Source organism: Brachycentrus maculatus, unplaced genomic scaffold (genome assembly GCF_059751285.1).
Source record: "Brachycentrus maculatus isolate JH-2025_06_01 unplaced genomic scaffold, ASM5975128v1 h1tg000073l, whole genome shotgun sequence".
Classification (NCBI taxonomy): Eukaryota; Metazoa; Arthropoda; class Insecta; order Trichoptera; family Brachycentridae; genus Brachycentrus; species Brachycentrus maculatus.
Window position 1 is genome coordinate 611,015 of NW_028280827.1, and position 13,500 is coordinate 624,514.

A 13,500-nucleotide genomic window follows, 5' to 3' on the forward strand; every position below is an offset into this window, starting at 1 on the left:
TATATATATATATATATATATATATATATATAATATATATATATATATATATATATATATATATATATATATATATATATATATATATATATATATATATATATATATATATATATATATATATATATATATATATATATATATATATATATATATATATATATATATATATATATATATATATATATATGTATATATATATATATATATATATATATATACATATATATATATATATATATATATATATATATTTATATATATATATATATATATATATATATATATATATATGTATATATATATATATATATATATATATATATTTATATTTATTTGAATTACGTGTCCCTAAAAAAATAGTTTTTAGCCCTAATCAATACCCCCCTTGGTATAGCAAAGCCCTAATAAAGATATTGAAAGAAAAATCTAAATTCCATAAAAAATAGAAGAAATTTAAACAAGTTGAAGATTTTCAAACTTTTTCCCTCTTAAGATCTCGTCAAAAACCGTTCATAAATATGTTACGAAAAATATATTGAAAGTGTGGAAGAAACCTTGAAAACAAACCCAAAAATTTTGTGGTCATTTTCTAAATACAAAAGATGTAACAACTCTAATCTACCGTCGTCAATGCATTTAAACAATGTATCTTCCTGTGATGGTTTATCCATATCAAATCAATTTAACGATTATTTTAAGTCCGTTTTTGTACCTGACTCTTCTGGCAGTACATCATGTATGGCGCCTCCTCAAACTAATGATAACGAAACAAGCACTTCATTGAATATAATTGACTTTGATCGACCTACTGTCCTTAAATACCTTAGTAATATTGATGTCAATAAGGGTCCTGTTTCAGACAGTATTCACCCTTTGCTTATTAAACATTGTGCTGTGGAACTTTCCATTCCGCTCTCCAAGTTGTATACACAATCTTTTAGAGAGGGATGTTTTCCCTCCGTGTGGAAGAGAGCACTCATTACTCCTATCCACAAAGGTGGTGACCGATCCGATATCAGTAATTATAGACCGATATCCAAACTTCCACTTTTTGGAAAAACTATGGAAAAAATTGTCACGGATAAAATCAACCCAGTAATAAGAAATGACATTATATTGAACCAACACGGATTCTTAAGCGGCAGGTCGATTGAGTCAAATTTGCTTGAGTTCAATCATTTCATACTATCGGCCATGGAAGAGGGCTACCAGGTGGACGCCATATATACTGATTTTGCCAAGGCCTTCGACAAAATAAATCACAATGTCTTGATTCGTAAGATTCGCGAAATGGGTATTCATGGTGATCTTCTTAGATGGCTCATTTCTTATGTTGAAAATAGAAGCCAAGCGGTAGCGGTTCTAGGATTTACTTCTAATTACATTATGATTCCTTCTGGGGTTCCCCAAGGATCCCACCTGGGCCCATTATTATTTTTAATATACATAAACGATATTAACAAATATATCAATCAAAATTTTCTCATGTTTGCTGACGATACCAAGTTATTTATACGAGTCAAGTCTTTAGACGATTGTTCCATGTTGCAAAACGATCTCGATAATCTAGTGTCTTATTGTAATCTTAATCAGCTTTTTCTGAATGTCAATAAATGTTTTAGCATTACGTTCACAAGAAAAAAAAATAAAATTATGTTTGATTATGAAATTAACAATAGTCGGCTGACCAGGAAAACTGAATTAAGAGACCTTGGTGTCATAATGGACGAGAAACTTTTGTTTTCTTCACATATTGAAGCCTGCGTTAATAAGGCCTACAGAAACTTAGGTTTTATTTTTCGAACCACTAAACCATTTAAAAATACATTATCTCTTGTAACTTTATATAACGCTTATGTTCGTAGTCACCTCGAATTCGCCTCAGTCGTTTGGAACCCTCAGTACGCTATATATATAGCTCAACTTGATCGTATTCAAAATAAATTTCTAAAAATGATGGATGGTAAGCTTCATTTAAGTTTCAACTCTTATGAAGAATCTTTAGCCTTCCATAAATTATCTTCACTTAGTAAACGTAGGAATATATCAGATTTATGTTTTTTGTATAAAGTTATAAATAATATGACTGAGAGCCCTTATCTTCTTGCGCAGATACCTTTTCACTGTCCAATTAGAATCAATAGGCATAGTCATACCTTTTATAATCCAGCACCAACAAAGAACTATACAAAAAATTCCTTTATTTATCGAAGTTGTGGAAAATTTAATGAATGTTGTACCGACCTTGATATGTTCTACTCCAATCTTTTAAAATTTAAAGCTAAATTGTTCGAAATCTTATAAACCTAAAAAAGTAATTCTATTCCCTGTCCTTTCCTTTTCTTTCTTTCCTATCACTGCCATCTCCTTTTCTCTTTATCCCATCCTTGTCTCATGTCTCTTCCTTTATATAGACCTCTCTTATGTATAGTTGTGAAGAACTATAATTGGTACTCATGATTTTATTTTTTGTATTCTGTATGTATCATATATTGTAACTGTTGTTCTTCCTTCCAATAAAATAAAAAATAAAAAAATAAAAAAATAAAATATATATATATATATATATATATATATATATATATATATATATATATATATTTATATATATATATGCATATATATATATATATATATATATATATATATATATATATATATATATATATATATATATATATATATATATATATATATATTTATATATATATATGCATATATATATATGAATATATATATATATATATATATATATATATATATATATATATATATATACATATATATATATATATATATATATATATATATATATATATATATATATGTATATATATATATATATATTTATATATATATATATATATATATATATATATATATATATATATATTTATATATATATGCATATATATATATATGTATATATATATATATATATATATATATATATATATATATATATATACATATAAATATATATTTATATAAATATATATATATATATATATATATATATATATATATATATATATATATATATATATATATATATATATATATATATATATATATATATATATATATATATATATATATATATATATATATATATATATATATATATATATATATATATATATATATATATATATATATATATATATATATATATATATATATATATATATATATATATATATATATATATATATATATATACATATATATATAAATATATATATATAAATATATATATATATATATATATATATATATATATATATATATATATATATATATATATATATATATAATATATATATATGTATATATATATATATATATATATATATACATATAAAATGAGCTGCTTAGGCTCACAGAAATAGTATTTCGGAAAATAATAAAATCACAAATACTTCTCTTTTTTAAAAGAAAAAAAAGTATTGCGTATATTTTTTACTATTAAATGCACGCACTCGCTCTAAAATAACAAATGTCTACATATTAAGCACCTACTCAGAAATGGCTACTTTTTTCTGTAATCCATTGCTTTGTGAAATACTTTCCTTTGTGTTGTTTTCGACATATCTTTTCTTCAATTATCTTCATTATGTCACATTAATGGGCCCATAAAGGTTTTACTTGCCAAGAATAAACTTTAAAACACTGTTGAACTGAACTTTTTTTTAAATAAATTGTGCACGCTATATAAAACCTGAAAGAAGCTACCACCAATGTAAGAAAATTAATTCTGGCACATTGCAATCCTTGTCAAATGAAGTATTTTTGGATTCAATCTAAAAAAATACCATTAGTATTTTCACAATTTCTTGGAGGGAGGTGGTGTTATCTATATATAATAATAAACTTATAACAAACTCTTATATAAAGGATTGTAAAGTTTTTTAAGACTGTATGTACCCTTTACCCTCATATGGTATTGTCACTCTTCTGTTTTTCATATAAATAAAAAATTAATTAATTTTTTTAATGAAATCACGATCTCTTTTCTTCTTCTTCTTGGTGTAGGCCTTGTCGCATGTTTTTAAGAGGGATTAACCTCCTTTGATGCCGATTCCCAGCTGTCAATGCATTTCTTTGGTGATCTGCCCGGGGTCCGTCTACCTCAGTATAAGCCAAGCATCCAATGTGGAGGAGTCTGGATGGTTCCATGCTCTTCACATGCGCATACCATTATTGTCTTCTTCGTTGCCTTCCACAGCTTACAACATGTTAGATGTCACATATTTATCTTATTCTGATGTTCCTTATTCTATCGTATCCAATCCGACATAACAGTTACTGAAAAAAAAATTGTTTGGATTCATAAACAATATATCTTTTAGCAAATAAAAATCCTTATATCAAGGTATTTTTTTTAAATATTGTAATTACAAACTGCGACAATAATGATAATTTCTAACGGTGAAAATGTTTAACTGAATATCAAACACATCATAAGAAAGAGCTACCCGTATATATGTTTGTTTACCCTTGTCGCTTAATTAGTATGAATCTTAAGGCATTCTATGTAGATTTCACAACATTAAATTAATGCATTATGAGAGTACCTACCTACCTTTTAAGAAGGTATGAAAGTATTTTAAAATAATGAAACTTCATTTTGGTAGAGTCATTCCTAAGAGATTCGGTTGAGATGTGAAGTATTTTTAACCCATTTTTGTACACCTAGAAATCAAAACACCGAAATTTAAGATATATAGCCTCTTATTATTATAATTACTATGTATTATTATTAACTTTTATCATTTTGACATCAATACATCGAGGTATATATATATATTTATTTTTAAATACCAACATTATTTTCTACCACTATTTTTTTAAATGTGGTCAAAAACATAGTTTGTGCTTTTACTTCATTTTAAAACCCATTTCAACCTTCAGATACTGAGATATTCGGTAGACGCTCAACTGTGAACCTGGCGTAGATGGTTCGACTCTCGCAAATTGCAAAATTAATTCAAAGAAGATTTACTCTCCACTGGTCTGAGTTTTTGTGATTTTTCACATTAGCCTTTATTATCCTACCTGCAGAAGAGTTTCTAAAAGTGAAGATTTTGCATGTTATACCTTTTTTTATTTTCAGTTTCGAGGTTGTCGATCACATTTACAAGGAAAACAATTTTTTATTCCATTAAAAATATATTGAATTAATAAACGCATGTTTCAACTTGCAAAAAAAACACTTGATCGCATTATATGCAGCAAACAATAAAATATCTGTATTTTATTCTCGTGTTCTGCCAAATTATTAATAACTCTCCAGGTCTCACTAAAGGCGTTTTGAACTATATTATATTCATTAAAATAATAACCAAATTTACTCTGGTCTCTGCTAATGTTCACTGAAGTATTCCGAGTACTTTGCATAGCAAAATGATCTCACCTGAGTCAAGGGGTAGTGTTCAAATATAGGGTTACTTGAAAGCATCGTTGCCGCACACACAGGGTTAAATAAAAGCGAGTAATGGGATTGCAAAAGCTTTTGATTTCAATATTTAGATTAATGGAAAAAAAATAATTAATGAGAAAGGTTTCCTTGTTTGCAATCAACGATATTTAATGTGATTGTGATCGTATCGTTTGATTTTGGAGTTTCCCGGAAAATGCGATGTTTTTATTTGTCGGTCCTCTAAAACTTACATTAAGACGATTAAGTTTAAGCGATTTCCCCGCGGTACGTACGAACATGGGGGGAAGGAACAATGAGAAGGATCTTACCCTATCCTCGCAATACTGTAATGGTGGCCTTCGCCAATATATAAATGTATACACATTATATTATTCCGGTTCTTCCGTTTAAATAGAGTAGATGCCCATTGTGATCAAGTCGTGAAAACACTTAAAAGGGGTTCCAGATAAAATATATGGATTTGATGAATTACAATAGTACATCGCACGTACTAAATTTTCTATTGTCTTCAAAACGTTGAAATTTATTTGCGGATACAAAATCCCAGTTTAAGGTCGCACGAATATATTTTTTTCATTGAAATTCCGGGTTGAAAGGAATCCGTAATAACAAAGAAAAGAAATAACGAAAATATTCTTTGTTACGGAAACCAAAGTCATTCATCATTCGGATTAAATATTAACATCATTGTCATCATATCAACCCCTATTATCTGTCCACTGCTGAATATAAGCCTCTCCAATCTACTTTATTACCTATAATACATTATTATAATACATTTAGTGTCGGGTTGTGGTCCCGTAGTTAGAACTTAAGTCAGATTTTCTCGGTTCGAACCCACTCTACCACAACTTGATACCTATTTCTTATAGTGACCCGCTTAGGCTCACAGAAATAAAATGAAATTAAAATATTTGTGTAAATCATAAAACACATATACATTTAAAAAAAAATAATAATAATCAAACCATTTATAAGTGCGGCTGCTTCGTTTTTGAGGATCTTTCGTTTTCGAGAAAAAAATAAGTTTGAACATCTCAGGGCTTACGACCTGGCATTTGGCTGATCACCATTTGTGCAACTTTCACCATTTTACTCATTTTTTAAATTCCATATTCTGTAATTAAAAAAAAAACGCAACATAAGCATGCACTTTTGTTGGATTCCTTTCTTATGTCAGTTGTAAGTTTAAGAGATTCGGAAGTTCGGTTAGCGGCGGGAGCCCTCAGTTGAGAATTTGTAAAATATGTATATAGCTTTCTCCAATTCCATCCTCTTTCATATAAAAGGATAGATGGTTCGTTGTTGAGATACACATAATATATGTTATATTGATATACCATCTGTAGGGCGAATAAACTGGTGTCTATTAAATAATAAAATATTGTCAATTATAAAAACTAAAAAGAAATGTTTGAAAATGAACCTGATATAGATACGTCTACAACTTCAAAAGGAAGAAATATTAATTTTAATTAAGTATTTTTTATTGTATTGGTTAATGAAATAATCTAGCAAATGAAATATAATAAAGTAGTATTATAAACAGCTAATATCTCTCAATGTGATTAACTAATTGGTATTTTTCAAAACCGTCATGTGGAGGCCTTTCTTTCATATGTTAACGATCAAGATAACACTGCATTTATATGATTAATTCCCAAGGCACTATTGGGTAGATAAGGGTTTGAACAAGATTTTTCAAAACTAACGTCAAAAGATATTTTTTAGTAAAAATATATGTGTAATGAAAACAAACTAAATAACATATTATTTTTTAATATCTCATCAAATATAAAGAAGAATTTGGAATTCTGGGCATTTACGGGGCTGACGACCATCATAGGCTGGTTTAAGTGATCACTTTACACACGTGTAATATTCACCAATTCTTCTCATTATTAACAACTACACTACTCAAATTCTTGGATGTTCTATATATATGACCCAGTTTTGAAACATTGTTCTTGAATCACTAAATGATTTAATGTAAATGCCCAGACTTCCATATTCTTCTTCATCTTTGATGAAATGTCAAAAAATAATATGAAAATAACTTCTGTAATTGGAGATAATCCAGATTTTATGAACAAGTATTTGGACACACTCAAAATGTTGTAAACTAAATTACTCTATGATTTACATAATATATTTAAATACAAATGTGTATTGTATCATATATCCAATGTATCCAATTAGTTTTTCGTGCACAACTTCACTGAGAACGTTCAGTGTAGTGATCATCAAATAAAACATTAATCGAATTTAATAATTAATTTCAAACGAATATAATACAATGATGTCGTTCTCGATTACATTTTCAAACGCAAATAAAAATACGATATACGTTCCCCTAACATCACATTCACGGCGAGTGGAATAACTCCATTTCCCAACTAACGGTTTACATTATTACTCATGATCTGAAAACAAAAAGGGTCGCTTCGTCTATCTTGATGTGATGCCCGAAAATAATGTATGCCATTCATTATCAATAAAAAGTACCCCCTTCTCGAATTCATTCCGCTCTCATTAATCAAACAATTCCAACTGAAACGTCCTGCTTACAACTACTCGCAAATAATTTCAGGATCAGATATATACTACTACTACTACTAGTACCGCAGGAGTAGGCAGAGAGGATGGAACGCCACACTCTTCTGTCCTGACATACACTCCTCGCCTCCTTCACATCCATACATCTACATGCCCTCCGATTACGCAGACTTTTGACACCGCCAGATTTTAGGTTCTGATTGATCTGATCGTGCCAAGTCTTTTTCGGGCGTCCTCGTTCTGTTTTCCCTCTCACATTTGCCACATATATTTTCTTAGTCATTCTCTCGTTATCCATTCGCTCCACATGTCCATACCACCGTAAAGAACTCTTCCTAATCTTTTCAATTATTCCTCGTTCAGCCTTACATTCCTTTCTTATTTCATCGTTTTTAATTGTCATATTATGATTTTCCACACATTAGTCTGAGGGAGCGCATTTCAACAGCGTTCACTCTGCTTTCATCCTTACTTTGCCAGTTCCATGTTTCAGTTTCATCAGATATATAATATTTACTTAATCCTTCATTATATGAAGACAGTATTCATTATAATTGCAGTTAGTTAGTAGAATTAAATTTTTATATGTTTTTCGTAATGTATCCTAAGTAAAGGTAAATTATTGGACCGAATTCTACTTTTCTCAAAATATTAACAATGATATATAATGTGATGTGTTTCGTCTTATTATCAAAACATAATTACAAGTAAATCATTTAATCATGAGTTTCTCAATACATTATCAAAGCATTATCATAGTTTGATAATATCTTGATAAAACAAAACGCGTCACATTATATATCATTGTATATATATCAAAATAAAAGTAGAATTCGATCCAATAATTTTGGGTACATTACCAAAAATAAGATACCAGATTGATAACTCCTGCGTTTTAAATTCTAAAGAATATAAGTTTATTACTTTGTGGTAGCACTGTAGTTGTACTTCTATTATACCAAAAAATACCTTATATTAATAGTTTATTATGAAACTCTACAAAGTATACTCTAATTTTCCTTATAAATCAATTTATTTTCCTTATAAATGAAACCGCTGAAGTCCGCCTTCGTAGTATAATGGTCAGCACGCTCGGCTACCATACTCGAGGTCCCGGGTTCATTTACCATGATGGGGGTCAAGTAAATCAAATTAATTTTGCACTATTATTTGTATTCAATATTGTCCTGAAGCGGATTGCTGATCTGCATTTCGATCAAGATAACACTGCGTTTATATGATACAGTGCCCTATACACCATTGGGTATGGATGAGGGTTTGAATGAATAAAAATAAATGAAGCAATATAAACCGATTTTCATTATTTTCATATAAGGTTTTTGTCATTTGTAAGAGAACATGTAAAAGTACTGATAATTAATATTGTCAGATATAATTTTATTCTGAAAATGAAGTTTTCATATTTGGCAGGTGAACACCTCGCATTAAGCACGAGTCGTTTCAATTATGTTTTGCAGATAAAATAAATAAATTCCTCCATTGGTGTTATTAATTACAGTTGCGTAGTAAAACACGCTTACGGCCATTGACCACGAAAACGGAAAACGGAGGGGTGCACTCTTTGCTCGAACAAAAGCGAACCACAATAAAGCCGTTGGAAAGATTTGTGTTATCTCCCATCTAAATCGTGCGTTTTCCGACACCATACAATACAATACAGGCTACTCCCTAATTATAATAATGACAAACCGCGCCTTCGTACGAGGTGAACATTCCGAGAATATTCCCCCTAGTAAAAATTGGAAAGAAGATTTATTCCCCGCTGTTATTTGACAAAGATTAAGGCGTGTGTCGTAAAATAACTATTTTGTTTATGATGCGGATGAGACCGAATGTACATTCTAACAAATCGATATCGGAAAGAAGATACATATTTATGTTATCATACCCTTTGAGAAAACAAGGGTTTTTACCAGTATCGTACCTTTAAATAAAATGTCGGAGATAAAAATGTTTGCCTTCATATAAAAATAAAACAGGTGCCTTTGACACCTTTTCCCCCTGAGAGAAATTTCTATCTTAGCACTTCATTCACCCGACAGTTTTCTCGATATACATTTTTATTTTTTAGGCAGTATTTGAGAAACAAAAACAATTTCGTTGCGTTGCTCAATTTTCTGCATAAAGTATTAAACGTAATGAAAAGAAACGTCAAACTATTTCTATTGTGAATACGTAAATTCCGTTTCCGTTTATTGTACTCGTACATATGTAACTACATTAATAATACTATGTTGTAAGCATATATGATATAGTCTTATCGTCCCTATCAACTAATATTTCGTTAATGATTCAGTGTTGCTGTCAGGCTTGGCAAATACGTATTGTAAATACATACGTACTCACATATAGTAATTAGTTGTAATCATATAAACGTAATATTCATAATGATGGATGGACCTTGTTGTTCTTATATATATTTCATACAAGAACAACGCGATTCATGTAAAATCGGTTATTTTCCCAAAAGAATTAAAAACCTTTTTTCATAAAAGGCATAACCCTCTAAGCCTGTATTTTAGAGGCTTGTTTCCAGGTAGGATACTTAAGAAAAGGAAGGTTAATATGAAAAATACATTACAAACACCCAGTCCAATTGAAAATAAATATTTCTTGAATTTATTTCTTCAATTGGCGCAATATGATCATACAAATTATGTACTCAACGATTAAGTTCAATAAAGTATGATATACGTATTATTATTTGAATTTTCCTTTTTTTACCTTTTTCCGTACTTAATGGTGGATAAGGCACTGCACTTTATGATACAATTTTTACTGAATCGTTAAATATTTAAAGGCAAGTTGATAACTCCTGCGTTTTAAGTTCCAAATAGTGTTAATTTATACGAGTAACGTTGTACTACCGCGTAATTGTACTACTGCTTGACCAAAAAAGACACCTTTTAATAAAAGTGGATTATAAAATTCTACAAAGTATACTCTAATTTGCGTAATAAATCATTTTATTTTCCTTATAAATGAAGCAATAAACACCGATTTCCGTTATTTACCAACTGAAAATTAAAATTAAATAACCTTAATCATATAAGGTTCCTACCATTTGTGAAAGAACATGTTAAGGACCGATTATTAATATTGTGACGTCACGCATCGAGTACAATGGTAAATATTAATGTACGTACATTACATCCCATCAGATTGTGACTGAAATTAACTTGGGGTATGTTGTTTGTAGGTAGTGGACATTAATAACCATGAAAAATCACGTCTGACTTTAGTATTTAATAAAAGTCGTAATTTAAAAATACGCTTTGGTATAAAAGCTCGCAAGCGTGTTGCACTGACCTCACTTTTATTATATGGAACTTATAGTAATGATAACTTTCAGGATTGGGTCGTGTTCAATTACACTCAAGGTACATAATTTAGAGCAAAATATTAACATATTTCTGTCGTTAGCATAAATAATAGTCAGCCAAAATTCTTAGTCGCTTATTAACTCAAATTCTAGTTCATTGATGTTTTCGCTATTTTTAATATTATAATTGTGTCATACGTATCGCCCGGTAAACTAATGTATTACAAAAAATGTGACTTTTATACATGTTTTTTATGTTTCCAGTTTATCCTCCTTTTATGTTTTGTTTAGTAAATTACATGGATGTTATTTCTTCAAATTGTAAATGATTACTCAATTTTCGCTATTTTTAATATTGTAACTATATCAAAGTATTGACCTGAAAACTACTGTATTTCAAAGCATGTAAATTTTGTACCTATTTTTATGTTTTCAGTAAATTATATGGATCTAATTTCTCAAAATTGTAAATTATTTCTCAATTTTCGCTATTTTTACACTTTACATTTGTATTTAAGTATCGCTGTGTAAGCTACTGTATAAAAAAGAATGTCACTTTTAAAGGATTTTTTGTTTCAGTTCGACTTTTTATGTTATTTTGAGTAAATAAAATGGATTTTTCAATAAAAGAAATTCGCAATATAAGACCGTTTTTGTTTTAGACACATTTTTAAATTAAGTTATAAATTAGAAGGTGAAAACATAAAACTAGTTTTCTTTTACACAATTCAATACGTTTAATATGGCTCTTTCAGTGTATGGCCAATAGTATTCCATGGGTTGTATTTGACTAACTCCATATTATTTCGTATGAGGAATTCGTGTTGAATATTATAAGATAGATAATACACGGTGAATATTACAAGATAGATATAACAGTGATGTTATTTCAACAACAATCTAAAGGTTCCACCCACAGGCGATTTATATTTTTATGAGTATTTTTTAATTTACAAGCACTTCCTTGTGTTTTTTTTTCAATATTATTTAAAAAATAAAATCAAATTAGTACGATTTAAAATATTGAAAACTTATTCTGCTGTGAAATAAAAAAGGTTTTTTTCATCAATATATTTTACTTTCTGCATGATCTTGTAAGTTCACGTCAAATATGCACATAAAGTCAATTCAATCCATGCAACTCTTCCAGGATATAGTTATGTACTTTGATTGAATCGTACTTACAATTCTCTGATAATCGCACGATTCCTACGTCTATACATGTAGATGGTCATATTTGTACACGCGTATAAGTAAAATTATTTTGTTCGACCCGGTTAGAGAATATAGAATAGAGAATGTTAGCGGATCAAACAGTGTTTTATTGTGTCCACCAACGCAGCGGGGTAGAATTTAGGGCAAAATAACGATAAACTTACATTAGGGTAGATTAATGTATTTAAAAAATGGTTAATGTTTTTATAACATCAACATTAACCCCTAAGAAGCTATTTAGAACATCTGGAGTATAGGGTTTTAAATATTGTGTTTTAGAATTATTATATTTTAACGGTTTGCTGTAATGTAGTTATGAACATAACAAATCATAATAAATCCCGCATTCAAGTTTATTTTTCAAGGGTATTTTTTTATTCTTTCTGATGAGTCATTAGAGATGGGGTAATGGCTGTTACTTTTTCGGTAAAGATGGTATTCGTTACTTTTTCTCTGTCTATATTTCTTTCCAGTTTGATTTTTTGTTTAAAATTGTCAAATGTATTTGCAAACAAAAATGACAACCAAATTTATGCACATTGGCGTGATAAGCTTTAAACGATTGAATAAAAAAAAAACGAATTAAATGACGACTTATTTTTTAATAGTCAGTATTTAATAGGTTTTTTATTGAATTCGATTGCTTACATCTATTGATAACTGCATTGAAAAACCCTTTAACTATCAGTTGATAGCTTCATGAAGATCATACCATTAAAATCATCTGACGTCAGTACATCCTTCAAGTACTGTTTAACTGACATATATTTTATATTTTTCCACTTCTGTCCGATTCTTCTTCCTCTTTATGTACTATGTCCGGTCTCCCCGAGTCGAGTTACTTGTAAATATATGTCTTGTTTATCTCTAAACAGCGCCTAGACTATTCTGATCCCCGTCCAATCTCGTATATTTTGGAGCTAGGAAATTTGCCTTCAGC

General features: G+C 28.9%; 1 protein-coding gene across 1 annotated transcript in view; it reads left to right on the plus strand.

Annotated features, from left to right (window-relative positions):
- The window catches only part of LOC148311127 (uncharacterized), a 68,293-nt gene that overhangs the window by 28,790 nt on the left and 26,003 nt on the right, over positions 1–13,500 (plus strand). The window lies entirely within an intron of this gene.